Source organism: Euprymna scolopes, chromosome 40 (assembly GCF_053919585.1).
Source record: "Euprymna scolopes isolate OS-2025 chromosome 40, ASM5391958v1, whole genome shotgun sequence".
Lineage (NCBI taxonomy): Eukaryota > Metazoa > Mollusca > Cephalopoda > Sepiida > Sepiolidae > Euprymna > Euprymna scolopes.
Genome location: NC_136521.1, coordinates 40,217,395 through 40,234,450, shown reverse-complemented (window position 1 = coordinate 40,234,450; position 17,056 = coordinate 40,217,395). Strand labels below are relative to the sequence as shown.

The 17,056-nt window shown below is 32.5% G+C and overlaps 1 long non-coding RNA gene across 1 annotated transcript in view; it reads right to left on the bottom strand.

Annotated features, from left to right (window-relative positions):
* Positions 1-17,056, bottom strand: part of LOC145265763 (uncharacterized) — a 499,232-nt gene that overhangs the window by 98,423 nt on the left and 383,753 nt on the right. The window contains exon 3 of the long non-coding RNA XR_013864687.1: positions 4,626-4,661. This is a non-coding gene — a long non-coding RNA (uncharacterized LOC145265763). The remainder of the gene's footprint in view (positions 1-4,625; positions 4,662-17,056) is intronic.

Genomic DNA, 17,056 nt, shown 5'->3' with positions numbered 1-17,056 from the left:
TACGACTCATTAGATTGGTTGTATCTAGTGATATATATATATATATATATATATATATATATATATATATATATATATATATGCTGACCACTACAAGATGGGCGACCATTTTGGGAATGCTAGGCGTCGTATTTGTTGAAAAGACTTCCTGCATCCCAAATCACAGTTGGACAACCATAGATGAATAAGCAAGAAATTGCGGAAAAAAATTATCTTGTTTTTAGCAAAATGCGTAGTTATTTATCGATTTTTCTTTTGTTCTTCAAAGAATTTCCTATTCAATGGTATATTAGCAATATAGGGCTCACAAAAATAAATTACAGATAAAGATTTTAAGGTAGTGTTTTTCGCAAAAATAATGAAAAAAACATTTTTTTTGCTGATCAGAAAGATAATAATTATTATAATAAACATATCCAAAGATTTTCACTAAACAATATAGATGAAAAATAAAACCCATTCAGAATTCGGATTTTCAAACTTAAAATCTGATACGTGCGCATGCGCTTTTGTTTATGTGTTTGTTATGTTTGTTTGTTTTATCTACGATCCTTAGAATCGCCGCAATACAATATATTTTACTCAGTTTCAGCTAATTATTTTACGCGTTTTTGTACCCACAAATAAAGGAGAGTAAAAAAAATATATATTTACAGGAAAAACTATATATAATTATCGAGTAGGAAAAATAAGTACCTCATTATCAAGTGCAACCCTCACTTATCATTCGGTGAAAATTTCCTCATTGATTGGATAATTACTTGAGTTTTGGTAGATTTTTAAAAGACTCCATCAAAAATACTTACTGCCTCCTTTCGTTTTGGCCGTGTCTATATTATATACTTTTTTAAAACGAATTTAATGTTACGTTTAACACCTACGACATTTCTCTTTATAATAAATAAGAATTCTGCATTAATTAAAATATATTTCTTATGCGTATTTTACCACCGGAAATACACACACACACACAAACATATATAAATATACACATATACACATATATACATATATATACACATAAATAACATACATATATATATACATACTTATATATATATGCATACATATATATATATACATACATGTATATACACATGCATACATATACATACATATATATCTCAGACTTCCTAAAAACTCCACATATTTTAGATATATAGATGACATTCTTATTTTTCTCCCTAAAAACACACAAATAGAACAAATTAGAAATAAATTAAATTCAGTGCAACCATCTATAAAATTTACACATGAATCCGAACAAGACCACTCCCTAGCTTTTCTAGACATACTCCTCATCAGATCAGAAACCGATCTGAGTTTCAAAGTGCATAGAAAGACCACACACAAAAACGACTATATTCATTACTACTCGAACCACAATGATAAAATAAAGACGGGCATGATTATTGGTTTTTTCTTGCGTGCCTTTAGAATATGCAGTCCCCAATATCTTTATGATGAATTTCAATATATTGCGAATGTTTTAAGAAAACTACAGTATCCATCCTATTTCATTTCTTACGCAAAGAAAAAAGCTATGAAAATACACTATAATATAAATACACAGAAAAATTAAACAAATACCTCACTATTAAACAGACATCTTTTCATTCCCACCCACACCAAAAATACAAAAATCTACGACACTCTTAATAGACTTGGTTTTCACCTGATACAAACAACTTCCTCAACCATAAAACAGACATTAAAAACTACCAAGCACTCTCCAAAAACCCTCACATCCGATGCCGGTATATATTCCATCCCATGTAACAACTGTCAACAAGCGTACATAGGTGAAACACAACGAAAATTGAAATTAAGACTTAACGAGCACAGAAGAGATATAAGGAATGGTAACGCCCTAAATGCACTCTTTTGCCATTGTGCAGAACACGATCACTCATTTAATTTAGATCAAGCGAAAATTATAAAATACGTGATAGATAGAGCTAAAAGAAGACCTTTAGAATCAGCACTAATATTGAATACTAATACTATTACACAAAGAAAAGGCTTCTACCATTTAACCCCTAGCATAGGGAAAATAATAATCAAAGAGCAAGGCATCAGGGGGGATCCTGGCTAGCCGTTTTTCCTTGAATGTTTCAGGAAAATGAGTAGTTTTGCAGAAGAAAAAAAAATATGTACATATTTATTTTAATGCATTTTTAAAAGTGTATATATAGACATCGAACAATCCAACCTTCCCATACGCACACATATTTGTCCTTCCCGACATGGGTAGGATTAAAAAACTGTTCTTTTACGCACGATCTATGACTTTTTCTTTTCTTACATTTTTATTTCAATTATCCTGAAGACGTCCTCTGAAATAAGGACGAAACGTTGATTTTGTAATAATTTCATTCGGTTTTCCTATTTTTCTTAAAACATAACGTCAACCACCGCTGGTATTTTTTCATTCCTTATATATATATATATATATATATATATATATATATATATATATATATATATATATATATATATATACATGTATATACACATGCACACATATACATACGTATATATATATATATATACATACACACACACACACATATATATATATACATACATACACACACACACACACACACACACATATATATATATATATATATATATATATACATAACTACATATATATATGCATGCATATATATATATTGCCCGGTCGTAAAATACGGCAATATATATATATATATATATATATATATATATATATATATATATATATATATATGCATGCATATATATATATATATATATAAATTTAGTTGTTAAATTTAAATTCTAAAATAAAAATATAGACACATATATTCGAGTTAAAAATTTATTGTTTGACAAAATAAATATATAGAAGGGGTTATATTAATTTCCTTAATCCATGGGTTTTCAATAATGGCTGACATCATCAGAGGAAATGAAATGCGGTTAGCAAAATGTTCAGCTGTGAAAAGGAACTTATTTTACTTTTCACCACAAATATTGAAAATAGTTTTCGTAATATCTATCAGGATTTTCATCGAATTTTAATCTGTGTCATATATATATATATATATATATATATATATATATATATATATATATAGAGAGAGAGAGAGAGAGAGAGAGAGAGAGAAAGAGAGAGAGACTACTTTATTTAATCACATAAATTAATATACGGAAGTATAATTTATGCCATATATATTTTATTGCCATACATATTTTTATAACTTACTAAATATATATATATATACATATATATATACACACATATATATATATATATATATATATATATATATATAATGATTTTCCATAGCCGAACCAATGTCGCAGCCCACAAACGCCAAGAAAGCCAACAAATCGGGAGCCCAAGACTCGAGTTTCGCCCTCATTTGGGCTCATCAGTTAGGCATATCCGAGTTCAGGATTTGAAACCATAACCTCTTGCATTGGACTTCCGGTTTGTTGGCTATCTTGGCTCTTGTGGGCTACGATATTGACTCAGCTGTGGAAAATTTATATATATATATATATATATATATATTCTCTCACACTTTCTGAACATATATTTATATATATATATATATATATATGTCTGTATATATATGTATGTATATATATGTATATATGTATATATATGTATATATATATGTGTATGTGTACTTAGATAAATCTTGCTCGCTATAAACTGAATTACTTCATTATTTATATTAACCCCCTCTTGAATAAAATTAGGATTGCGCGCGTTCATGAGTAGTATACAAGTTAAAAGCGGTTCTGGCGAACCCTACATTTGCTGCTAACAATTTGCCCCTTTTCTGCTCTCCGAATGGTTAGTCTTTTTCTTCCCCCGACGCCTGACCTATCTCCTGTCGACTATATTCACCCCCCCCCTGAACTACATCTGCATATTTTTATCCTTTTAGAATTTATTTGCTTGGTTGACTGGCTTTTCTTTTTCATTTTTTTTTTTTTAACTAAGGATGTTTTTTTTTTATTTTTTTAAAGAAGCGTCTTCGTTGGCTGATTCTCACGGCGGACTCGGCTTTCTCCCGATATTTGCTTCTATTACTATGCCTTTCATTTGCCTCGCATCCTCCAATCCCCCCTCCTCCAGCTCCCAGTCGCTGGTCCAATGTACAATTCGTTTGCAAAGCTTCTACCCTGTATCCTCTCAAGTCTGACCCCCTCCCTCACTCCGCGAACCCCGAAAACGGCAATACGCATTGATGTCTACTCGAGTGTGACCAATGTTGCGATTAAGCGACTGGAGTCGTTGTCCAATGAAAGGCATGGTTTTATGAGCTGTCGGCGAACGAAAAAGATCAACGAAACGCGTTCAGGAATCCGTACCAAGTGGAGGGTGAACGGGAACATCCCAGCTCACGGGGGATGCGTTGTTCGACAAGGTCACGTCAAAGTTAAAGGGGACCCGAGGGATAGAGATAGATAAAACATGGAAGGAGGGGGGAAGAGAAAAACATGGAAGGAGGGGGAATAGAAAGGGTTTTGTAGTAGAGAATTATGTATTGCATGAAGATCCTGCATAAACAAATGACAAATTGACCCCTGATTTTGGTAACATAATTTCACAACTTGTGTGCGGTGTTCAATGTTATACTTACCCGGAATTAATTTCCAAAATATTATCTGCGAAACATCTGAAAAAGAGAAAAAAATAATTATTTATGCAAAAATGACAAAGATTTTCAAGCCTTCAGCGACATTTTGGATACGAAATCGAATATATGTCTCTATATTTTGTTTTTTCAGAATTTAAAATTGAACCACGAAACTTATATATATATATATATATATATATATATATATATATATATATATATATATATATATATATATATATATACTAGCATGAGTCCCTGGCGTTGTCCGGGTGTTTGGAGGTGTGTGTTGAGAAAAAGCAAAAAAAAAAAAAAACAACAACAAAAAAAAACAGTGGTAGTAGGAAGGCAGGCTCTCGAACGCTTACCGCGAAGGAGGAAAAGAAGCTAAATGCAAATATATATATATATATAAAAACTGGCTTAATGACGTTTACATATGATATGAGAACGCACCTTTAGGATAATATTGTAAATAGTAATTAATTCTTTGATTTTACATATATTGGACCCTTCTTATTTATTCTCATATGTTTGATCTACAGTTTTCAGAGTGGGTGAATAGCGATAGATACACCAATCCGAATGTGGACGGAACCCTACATGCACAGGTAAATTGTGGCTTTGTAAATATATAGGGTAGTCTTTAGTGTAAGTATATGTCTGGTACGATAGAAGGAGGCCACCTTCTTTGCAGCAACCTTTGCAATGTCTTCAATGTATTTATTCTAATTCCTGTTGCCTGGGAATGTTAAATTATTATTTATTTGCTGCCCCATGAAAGCAAAATGTGACACAAGGTCGTTCTTAATTTTGGGGGCAACCAGCTTTCCCCCCAAAAGCAGAAAGGGGCACTCTGGTTGGGACCAAATATAATAATTGTCTCAGTATATAGGGGTTTTTCTCCATTGATTTAGACAAATTACCTTAAGAGTAGCATCGGAACAGATACTACACTTTGAGATATTAAATCCTTTATTCAGGCTAAAATTACAATGTAAGTTCAAACTGAATAAACAATCTAAGGCACAAGGCCAACACATAAGGGGGAAAATGGGGGGTCATTGGTCATCCTTGTCACTCCAGAAGCAAACAAAAATTTCTCTTAGCTAGTATCTTCTTTCACCATAATACCGCATTCACCCTTTCGTGCTAGGGGACGTCGTACTTAGAATCCTATTGTTTAAAACATCTTTGGGTCCGAAGACCCACGCATGCATGAAGTATTGTTGAAAGATCTGGACTGATGCAGCTACGAATACCCTCTCACTCTTAGACATGATCCTAAAAATAATCTACAATCTAATCACTCACTATACTTTACTTTACTTTTCAATTCATCGTTAAGTCTCGAAAGACAAAGGATACCCCCTGTAGGGGCAGCTGCACGTGTAATTGTGTGGCAAGGGTTGCGCAATCACTAACCACACGTCTTCTTAAACGGCACTTCTATATATATATATATATATATATATATATATATATATATATATATATATGAGCAAACAGTTAATAAAATATGTTAAAAAACACTTTGAAATGAGTTAAAAACATATTTAATCTGAAAAGGAAACACTAGATAAATGGATAGTCCTTAATCCGCGGAGTTTCGAAGAAATACTCTCCGTCTCATCAGAGGGTAGGAATTAGCAAAATGCGGGATCGGATTTTGCATGCAGAAGTATTTGATAAAACAACAAGTAAGTCAAGTAAGTAAGCATATATATATATATATATATATATATATATATATATATATATATATATATATATACATGCCCGTCTGCTAGAACGTTTTAATCCTAAATTTTACGCAAATATGCGCGATGTAGAAACTATGTATAAAAAGAAATAAGCGTAAGTGCGAAATGAAATCAATCATCTAATAAAAACCATAAAAAAATAATGATCGCCTAGTTTTCAAAGAAATATTTAAGTTAGTTAACCTTCATGAATGTGTCTGCAGACGTGATCCCTAATAGAAGCATTGACTGAAGATAGGGGTTCTAATCCTATCCTAAGCAGGTCAGAGGACTAAGTAGTTAAACACGTGGTAAGAGAACAACGGCTTTGGAAGGCAGTAATTGCTGGGGGTAAATTCTTGCCCGGTCGCGGTTAATCACTTGAAGAAGGCCATATTATTAGTTGGATGAACCGTACCGAAACAACAAGACATTTGAAAATAAGGATAACTGCCCGAAAGAAAACAATAGATACTCAGATTACGTATCGCCAAAAGATGCCAATAAAAATAATATATAGTATATTATTAATTCGACATTAGTGATGGACAACACTCAGAATTTTGTATTTGCTTATTTCGATAATGAACTGGCTTTGCAAACTTTTTTTTTTCTGATCCAAACTATTAAATACTTAATAAATGGATGATACAACAGGCCATTTCTCAAATATTTTGTATTTCCTGGAGATGTTAATCTATTTCCATATTTTTCATTATAAATAATGGTGTGTATTATTTGGATTATTCGGACTCCTGTTCTCATATTGAGTGTTACTCTCCGAACATTTCGACTCTGGTAATCTCTAACCTTCTCCAGAAATAATTTTGTCGAACTAGGGATTGGAACGGTGCTTTATATTTAGAGTCTACCGTGTAACATCCTCTCGATCCATCAGACATGGACGTGTCGAAGTCTTAATTAATTCGCAATTGTATTCTTAGTATCGCCCTAACTGAGGATTAAACCTTCAACCCCAAAAAGACTGTTACGCCAGGAATTCCCGAGTTCGACAAATTACAACTAAAGAAACTCGGAGGTTAAATCGACCGAAATGTTGTGAGCATAACATTCACGATAAACAAAATAGTCTGAATAATTTAACTGATGAAAATATCTAAAAAAAAATCAAAAACGTCATAAGTTAATGACATTTTAAGCATCCTGTTATGACATGATCACGTTGATATATCGGTTTTAGTTAGATTAAGTAAGTTAAGCAATGTTCAATCTGGCTGGTGCAAGATGAGTAACCATTTGTAAATATCAAGTGCTGTATCTAGGATGACGTAATCACATCGGTCTGTTGCTTCGTCCCACCTGCGCTCAATCTCTCGCGACTCTCTCCTGCCGCTGGGTCAGGCTAGTTGGGACGGGGAAGTGAATTTGGCTCTGCGAACCTAGATTGGCTTTAAGCAAATTCCAACCGCTTGTCATTCGTCATCTTTAAGATAATCAGATGGTCTTCGTTTTTCTGATGGAAGGGCATTCTCTTCTTACGTAGCCATACAAAAGGAAGGTGCACCTGTAAATTTACCTTTGTCCGTTCGCCCGTTCGTCCGTTCGTCTGTCCGCACTTTTCTCAAAAACTACGCTTTGGGATTTTTAAAAAGATTGCACGAATATCAAACATGATATGAGTAAAAAAGTAACAGAACGGATTTTCCCAGAAAACTCACGTTGCCCCCTAGGGATGCCTTTCAGGTTCTAATGGTTAAAATTGACACTTTTGTGATTATTAAAAAAAATTGATGCCTTGGATTTTTATAAAACTTTCTGCAAAGTTGTAACTAACTGATTTCTATATAATTTTGTTTGCCTATACTTCGGGATAACTCTCGTGTGTGCCCCAGGGGTTCGTTGAGGACTAAAAAAAATCTCTATTTTTGGGACTTTATATTTGTCCAAAGTGTTTTGTGTCTGTCTATTTAGCTGTTTTGCATGGTGCTGGTTTCAAATTTAAATATGGTAAGGCCTTGGGGACTTTTGCAGATAAATGGGGGGGGGGAATGATGGACTTAGTAATTTTTATTTTATTTATTTTTATTTTTTTTGAAAGGTGCAGAACTCAAATGTACATATGTTAAGACCTAAAACTGCACCGTTTGTTCATTTTCACCAGGACTTGAGGCCCTCTTAGGACTTTTGGAACTAAATGGGGGGGGGGACAAATGCTGAACTTTGCCATTTTTTATACCTCGTTCACCGTGCACTCACGGCGAACCATGCAGGCTTCACTTTTTTTTCTTTTCTTTTTTTTGTCAGACTTCATTGCTCTATCATTCCATATCGTGATGGTTGATCCTCCCTCAATCATCTGGCTAGATCGATATAAATCTAGTGAATCCTGATAGATTATCCCAGGAAAAGGCGATTACATCAAAAACAAAACAAGATCAAGGAGTTTTAATTGGTTGTATGATAATCACATTCGCATTAACGTCTGTCTTGCAAATTGACATGTGTTGGACGGCTTTTGGAAATTCATTTCCAACCTTGCTAAGACATGAATTATATAACTTCTAAGGAACTTCTTGTTTAATAATATTAGTGATGCGACGATCCAAATAGTTTTCCCGATTCCAATACAAGTACCGATTCTGTTACAAATTCCCGCTCGCGATACAATTAGCGATTCTAATTCCGATTTATTTAAATTTCTGAATATGGATTTTTTTTTAACCAATAAAATATGAGCATATATGTTCCCAAATTTACAAATACACTAGTGGGGATGGTCTATAGATTTTAGTTTTTCTGGTAGTTTAAAATCAATTAATATTGATCACTTCATCAATAACAGGAATCGATCAAAATCAAATCCTGAGCAAATGCAAACACATAAAAACAATTTTTAAAAATCGGTTTTGGCATCAAAAAATAGGTACGAATTTTCCGCGTCCGATATTGATTCCGATAGCCAAAAAAGTGCCGATTTTTCCAATTCCCGATTCCGATTCAGATTAATCGTCCAAACACTAATTAATATACTAGCCGGAAGACCCGGACGCTATCCGAGATTGAATGATGCTCAACAAGCGTTGGCAGGGCCGCTGCGAAGAAGGTAGGCTCTCTCTATCGTGCTAGAAAACTACTAACACCCGAAAGTATCCTGTACCTCTATAAGGCCACCATTCGCCCATGTATGGAGTATTGCTGTCACATTTGGGGTGGTGTATCTGCTACTACTCTCTCGCTCCTTGATAAGGTTCAAAAGAGAATCGCCAATCTGATAGGCCCTGAACTGTCATCTAAGCTTCAGTCTCTGTCCCATCGACGAAATGTTGTATCCCTCTGCCTGTTCTACAAGTATATTTATCGTGAATGCTCTGGCGAACTGCATACAGTTGTGCCCCTCACGATGTAGACACCCTCGACAAACCCGACAGGCAGCTAAAGTACCCCCCCCCCACACACACAGTAGAGATCCCTAGAGTTAAAGATCTTTCTACTCCAGTAGTTTCTTCTCCAGAACCGCTAATGTCTGGAATTCCATTCCAGGTCACTGCTTCCCCAACTGTACTGACATGCAGAAGTTCAAGTGTAACGTGAACCGACATCTTGCTGCACAAGTCCCTACATAGTACCCCAGTAGTTGTTGCCCCTGATAGTAGCCCCCTACACCAAAGTAGCAATGTATCTTGTTTGGGGTAAAAATGTAATAAAAAAAAATTAACAAATGTTCCAGTTTCCCATACATTTATTTTCATTCAAATGTCATTTACAGTGAAATCGACCATTTTCCTATCAAATGGATTGATTGCATGCCCTGGTTTGAAACTCCCACCTTCGCATGTATCGGGAGGAATTTTTTACAGGCCTTCCAACACTGATTTAGTCCACATTACACTGTAGTCTACATTGCACTGTAGAGAACAATCTGTTGATTTCATAAAATTATTTTAAATAATGGTTTGAATTCAGATTTAAAATGCAAAAGTCAAGTATCACGATTCAGTTGTGCTCTAAACAAATACATTTATCAAAGAACCAACTGTTGATTTTATTTAATTACTTTTTACATAATCACTTGTATTTAAAGTTTAACGTTCAAAACTCAGATATTATTGTTGAGTTGTGCTTTAAACCGAAACATTAATTTGTAATGCGCCCCTGCCTTATCAAAGAACGTACTGTTGATTTTATACGGCGAGCCGGCGCTAGTACACTTATTTATCCGCGCTATTTTTTAAATAGTACTTTCAAGTTTAATTAAAAGTTTTTTGATATCTGTTTTTATTAAATTGTAAGGCACAGAATAGGTTAAAAAAACAACTCTTCTTCCCATGTTAAGAATGGCTTTCTAAATAATAACGTTATTATTTCAGCACGGATCAATAAGTGTATTAGTACCGGCGAGCGTTTCTGCTCGTGCGGTGATAAAACTTCTGAAATGCACTTGTGATGTTAGGTTGTATAAAAGTGTTAACTTTGGTCAAAATCAGACTTCTTTATTGAATCGGATTATTTCGATTATCATTTTTCGATAATTATCTACGACATTCCGATAAAAAAGCTACGTAAGAACGCAGGGGTATAGATAAACAATCATGCACAATTAAAAAAGAAAATTGGCACATCCGTTTTGGAGTCCATAGGGAACGAACTCAGAAAGAATATTAGAGATAAATATAATGTTCGTTTGATGACAATCAGATAACACTATTATCAATTACACCTGCTTGGAATTTGTTTAAACTAGTTTGCACAGAACTAGCCAGCTTTATTACCTCGTCTCAAACAACCTTATCCAGCGGTAGTACAGTTGAGATAGTTAGATAGCACGGAAGATGCAGAAATAGATATCCTCGCACACACAACGCCTGGTGTTCAAAAATTGTCACTTCTCTCGGACTAGCCAGGATAAACGTTGCTTAACTTCTCTGATCTAACGATAACGTGTTCGTTAACATGTATAAACACAATTAATAACCAATTATAACAAATAAAATAATTAATAACTAATAATAAGAAATGAGATGTTTATTAACAAATTATAATAAATAAAATAATTAATAATGAATAACTAATAAATAAAATAATTAATAACTAATTATAAAAATAAAATAATTAATTACTAATGATACTTAAGTAAATATTTGATAACTAATTATAAAAAAAATTCATAACTAATAATACAAAATAAAATATTTAATAACTAATCATAAAAAATAAAATAATTAATAACTAATAATAATAAATAAAATATGTAATAACTAATTATAAAAATAAAATAATTAATAACCAATAACTAATAAATAAAATATTTAATAATAAATTATAAAAATTAAAATAATTAATAACCAATAACTAATAAATAAAATATTTAATAACTAATTTTAAAAATAAAATAATTAATTACTAATAATAATAAATAAAATATTTAATAACTAATTATAAAAAATGAAATAATTAATAACTAATAATCATTAATGAAATATTTAATAACTAATTATAATAAATAAAATAAGTAATAACAAATAAATAATAAATAAAATATTTAATGACTAATTATAAAAAATAATTTATAACTAATAATAATAAATGAAATATTTAATAACTAATTATAACAAATAAAATAATTAATGACTAATAATAATAAATAAAACATTTAATAATTAATTATCACACATGAAATAATTAATAACCAATGACTAATAAATAAAATATTTTATAACTAATTATAAAAAGTAATTAATAACTAATAATAATAAATAAAATATTTGATGACTAATTATAACAAATGAAATTATTAATAACATATAATTAGTAAATAAAATATTAAATAACTAATTATGTAATATAAAAATAATTAATAACTAATAATAATAAATGAAATATTTAATAACTAATTATAACAAATAAAATAATTAATAACCAATAACTAATAAATAAAATATTTAATAACTAAATATAAAAAATATGATAATTAATAACTAATATTAATAAAAAAAAATATTTGATAACTAATTATAACAAATAAAATAATTTATAACCAAGTACTAATAAAGAAAATATTTAATAACTAATTATAAAAATATTATTAATAACTAATTAATAATAAATAAAATATTTAATAACTTATTATAATCAATAAAATCATCAATAATCAGTAACTAATATCACTAACAAACATAGCGATGCAGCTATCGTCGAGGAGAAGATGTAAGTTCTTGATTATTCTCATTTTCCTCAAATCTTCGTTTTAATGTTTTCTTTATGATTCTTCTGTTTACTGACCCTGCCACCTCAAATGTTCTACACTTACTACGCGAAGAAATGTATAGAATGGACTCATGCGATTGGAAGAATGGCCTAATCTGTTTGGGTTAAGCAGGGACATTTATTCCTTTAATCTCACTAATCAAATGTCCCGTTCCGCACGTATACACTGCTGATCAAAAATTTAGGACCATTTAAAATCTTTAAAAAGAAACGTTTTTTCTAAGGATAAATTTAAATCTCTTCCGACGTAAGGTTACCAAAACTACAATCTAAAATGTTATGAAAACAAAAAGCTACATTCCAAAGATTTATTTTTAAAATTCACATTTTTATTACATTTTTATTTTATTACATATTTATTAACATGATCCAAATTATAAGACCAGAGACAAAAATTCTATTAAATTATAAAAAAAGTGTATGAAAAGTGTATGAAAACATTTAACAGTCAACCTTAATAATGAGTTCTACGTCCACTGCTTTTGATGACTTCAAAAATTCTTTGGGGCATGCTATAAATGAGGGGTTTCATTAAGGTGCGGGGGGGTCTTACTTTAGTTTCTGAAGATGGCTTCACGAAGTTCATTTTTTGTTCAATATTGTTTGCCATTTCGATGAAGCTCTCTTGTCATCCAACCCCTAAAATTTTCAATATAAGTCCAGTGAGCATGCAGGATGTCCCAAGAGATGGACTCTATTTTCTTGTAGAAAGCTCAAGGTCCGTTTTGCAGTGTGGATTGAAACATTATCCGGTTGGAATCACCATACATCCCCACACAAACGATGCTCCTCCATTATCAAAGATGCTTTTTATAGCATGCTAACATAACCAGCTGCTGTTTGAGGACCCTGTACCACTTGGAGCTCCATCGTTCCTCTGTAAGAAAAGGCACCCCATACCATTACGGACCCTCCACCATTATGACTTGTGGAAACAATTTCAAGAGGCATGATTTTATCATGCCAATATCGCTGAAAGCCATCAGAACCATCTAAATTGATTTTTTTCTCACCAGAAACCGGACTTTCTTCCACTTCTCAACGTCTCAGGTTTGGTATTTACGACTAAATCTTAAGCGGTCAACTTTGTGATGTGGAAGCAATCGAGGTATTTGTTTACCCTTTTTATTTATTGTGTCTTTTTGTTGGAAATGTCGTATGATGGTTATCGGACTGCACTCAGCATCTGTAACCGCCTTAATTTGAGTAAGGAAAGTCCTCTATCATTCATAACAACCCGTCTGATTCTCCAACTCAATGCAGGAGAAATTTATTTTTTGGGTGGGGGCGGGGGTTCTACCAAAGGAGTTTGCTTTTCCATAATACTCAGTGTTCTTTAGAAAGTTGCAAATAACAGTTTTACTGCGATTAACCTTAGCTGCTATCGCTCGCTATGACAACCCTTGATTATAGAGTCCTAGAATTCGAGAGCGCTCAACTTCGGTTAGTTTTCTTGCCTTAGGCATGGTAACACCTTTACACAGTGATTGCTAATCTCTAACTGAACTAAAAACATTAGAATTACCATAAATCTTACAATTTATACCCTTGGTCTTATAATTTTGATAATGTGTAAAAAGCCTAATTTAATTAAAATGCAAATTTTTAAATATGGAATATACCTTTCTGTTTCCATAACCTTTTAAATTGTAGTATTAGTAACCTTAAGTCAGGATTAGTAACCTTAAGCCGGATTGATTATATTATTATTTATTATATAATTAGTGGTAGAGCATTTGATACCGGATCGAATGATACCCCTGTCCAAGCCCAGGTGTACCATACCATTTTCTTTTCATTTTTTTTTTATTACTAATGAGTTCAGTTCACGATAACTGAAGAAATATCATTTAAAATCGCCGCAAATACTTTTTTCCGTTGCATATAATAAAACTAAATATTAATCAGAAGTAACTTTTCCAGGGCATTCGTCGTCAAACCGAAATATCAGCTGACGTGGTATTGTAAATAAACACAGACGGAATTTGATGAAACACTTTATTATTATTATTATTATTATTATTATTATTATTATTATCATTATGATTATTATTATTATTATGCTTATTATTAATATTATTACTGTTATTATTATTATGCTTATTATTTTATGCTTATTAAAATTATTATTATGCTTATTATTATTATTATTATGCTTATTATCATCATTATTATTAGGTTTATTATTATTATTGTATTCTTCTTCTTCTTCTTCTTATTATTATTATTATTATTATTATGCTTATTATTAATGTTATCATGCTTAGTATTATTATGTTTATTATTATTGTTATTATTATTACTATTATGCTTATTACTATTATTATTATTATTTTATTATATATATTTTTTTCGAATTATTGGGCAAATTATTCCTTGTAATAATAATCAATAGAAGATCGATTGTCTAATCATATATACGCAATTTGCATAAATTAGCATATCAGGTGTAAGAATATTGTACGACCGGGCAACGTTGGGTTGCCATCTAGTTTAACTATACTGTTCAAATGTATTATTCCTCTGTTATCGTATTTATTTGCTTCCCCACCAAAGCAAATTAGGCACAAGGCCTTAAAAGTAAGCAAAAAGGGGGCACTCTGGTTACCAAAAATAATAATTGTACCAGTATAAAAGGTTTCCCCTCCATTGACTGGTACAAATTATATTAAATGCAGCATTTGCAGAACTGATACTACACTTTGATCCCGGCCCGAAGGCCTCTGTTATTGTCAGATCCAAGTTTATCTTTCCATTTCATAGTAAACATTTATGGTATAAGTCGCATATAATTTTATTCAATGCAACACATGTGTTCAACCATCATTCTTTAAGTTTTACTTCTATGCATTATTAAACACTTTCCCGATAGACAATTCCGTTTCGTTTATTAGTAATGCTCTCTAGATTATAATACTAGCGTGAGTGCCCGGCGTTGCCCGGGTGTTTGGAGGTTTGTCTTGAGGAAAAAAGGTGGTAGTAGGCTGGCAGGCTCGAACCCGTGACGCGAAGGCGGAAAAATGTGAAAATAAATCTGACTTCTTACCGCTATTCCATGACGCGATCGGAAGTCTAAAACATTCAAATTTCACATAGTGAACCAAAAACAAAAGATGACTTGCAGAAACGATGTTGCTTTTAAACCTCCCACGAAATCTAATTAGACACAAGGTCGTTTTTAATGTGGGGAAGGGGTAGAAACCAGTCCCCCCCCGCAAAAAAAAAACAAGAGGGCGCTCTGGCGGTATCCAAACAAATAGTAATCGTCTCAGTATGAAGACCAAGCACCAATTACAGAAAAGATGCTTCCCTGTTCGAAGGCCAAGCATTTGCATTCAAATAGTTTCGCTTTATTCATACGAAAAAGACAGACAAACACTGGAGACGACGGCAGGGTGGGAATTTTGTTTAACTAAATTCGCCCACACCCCCGCAAAAAAAAGCGAAACAATATCCGTTTGCGAATACGAATTAATTACGATGTTTGAAGTATGTGAAACCTTCACGGAATCGAACCGACGCGAGAACCCCGTTTCAAAAAAACCTTTCGTGGACATACACAAACGCTCGCGCCCATTTTGCCCTTTATATAATAGATAACCTACCAAACCTTACAATAGTTCTGGCACCAACTTGACCATGTGCTTCCGATATGTTTAGAATAAAATAGACACTTTCAAGTGTTCCTATTTACAATGCCTCCCCACAGGACAGAGTTAGACACCAGGGTCGTTTTTTAAGGTGGAGAAAAGGAACAAAAATAAAAAAATCCCGTCTCCTCCACTGACAGAGAACAAGAAATTGAAGTGCAACATCTGAAGAACAGATACTACTCTGTGATCTTGTCCCGAAGGCCACAAGTACTGGCACTTTCAAGTGTTTATATGAGAGTCATTACAAAAGTAAACCCTCGTGTTTTTTTAAAACTTACTAAGTTGAAGAACTGCGACGACATTAATAGTACCATAAAAACAATTGACTTTTTGTGCGCTAGAATTATTTTTTACTACACAGTCCATCTTCAATGCATTTTTGTCAACGATGAACGATGGCTCTGCATGGGCGTCTTCGAACGCAACATAAACCCCGTGAAAGAATTCACATTCGAATAATTAGAAGTTACATCGGCCGAAACGTTGTTAATAAAACACCAAAACTAAGAATTACAGTCGGAATAACCCAAATAAAAGAAATTAAACTATTTGTAACGCGTCAGTTCACACATCTGCCCTCGCCGTCAAATCCACATACCAGCAATATTAAACTGTGAGATCTCCAAACTACTTAAAGCAGATCTCTGCGCCAAAGATGAAACCATATTTGGTAATATATTCAATAAGAAAATATGAAAATGGCTCGCTAGATAGATTCTTCGCATAGTCTGAAGAGAAACAAGGTTTTCTTACTTTTTATTTCTTTTGAATTTTCCCGATAAAGTTATGCGAAGTTGTTGATTTCCGAAGACTC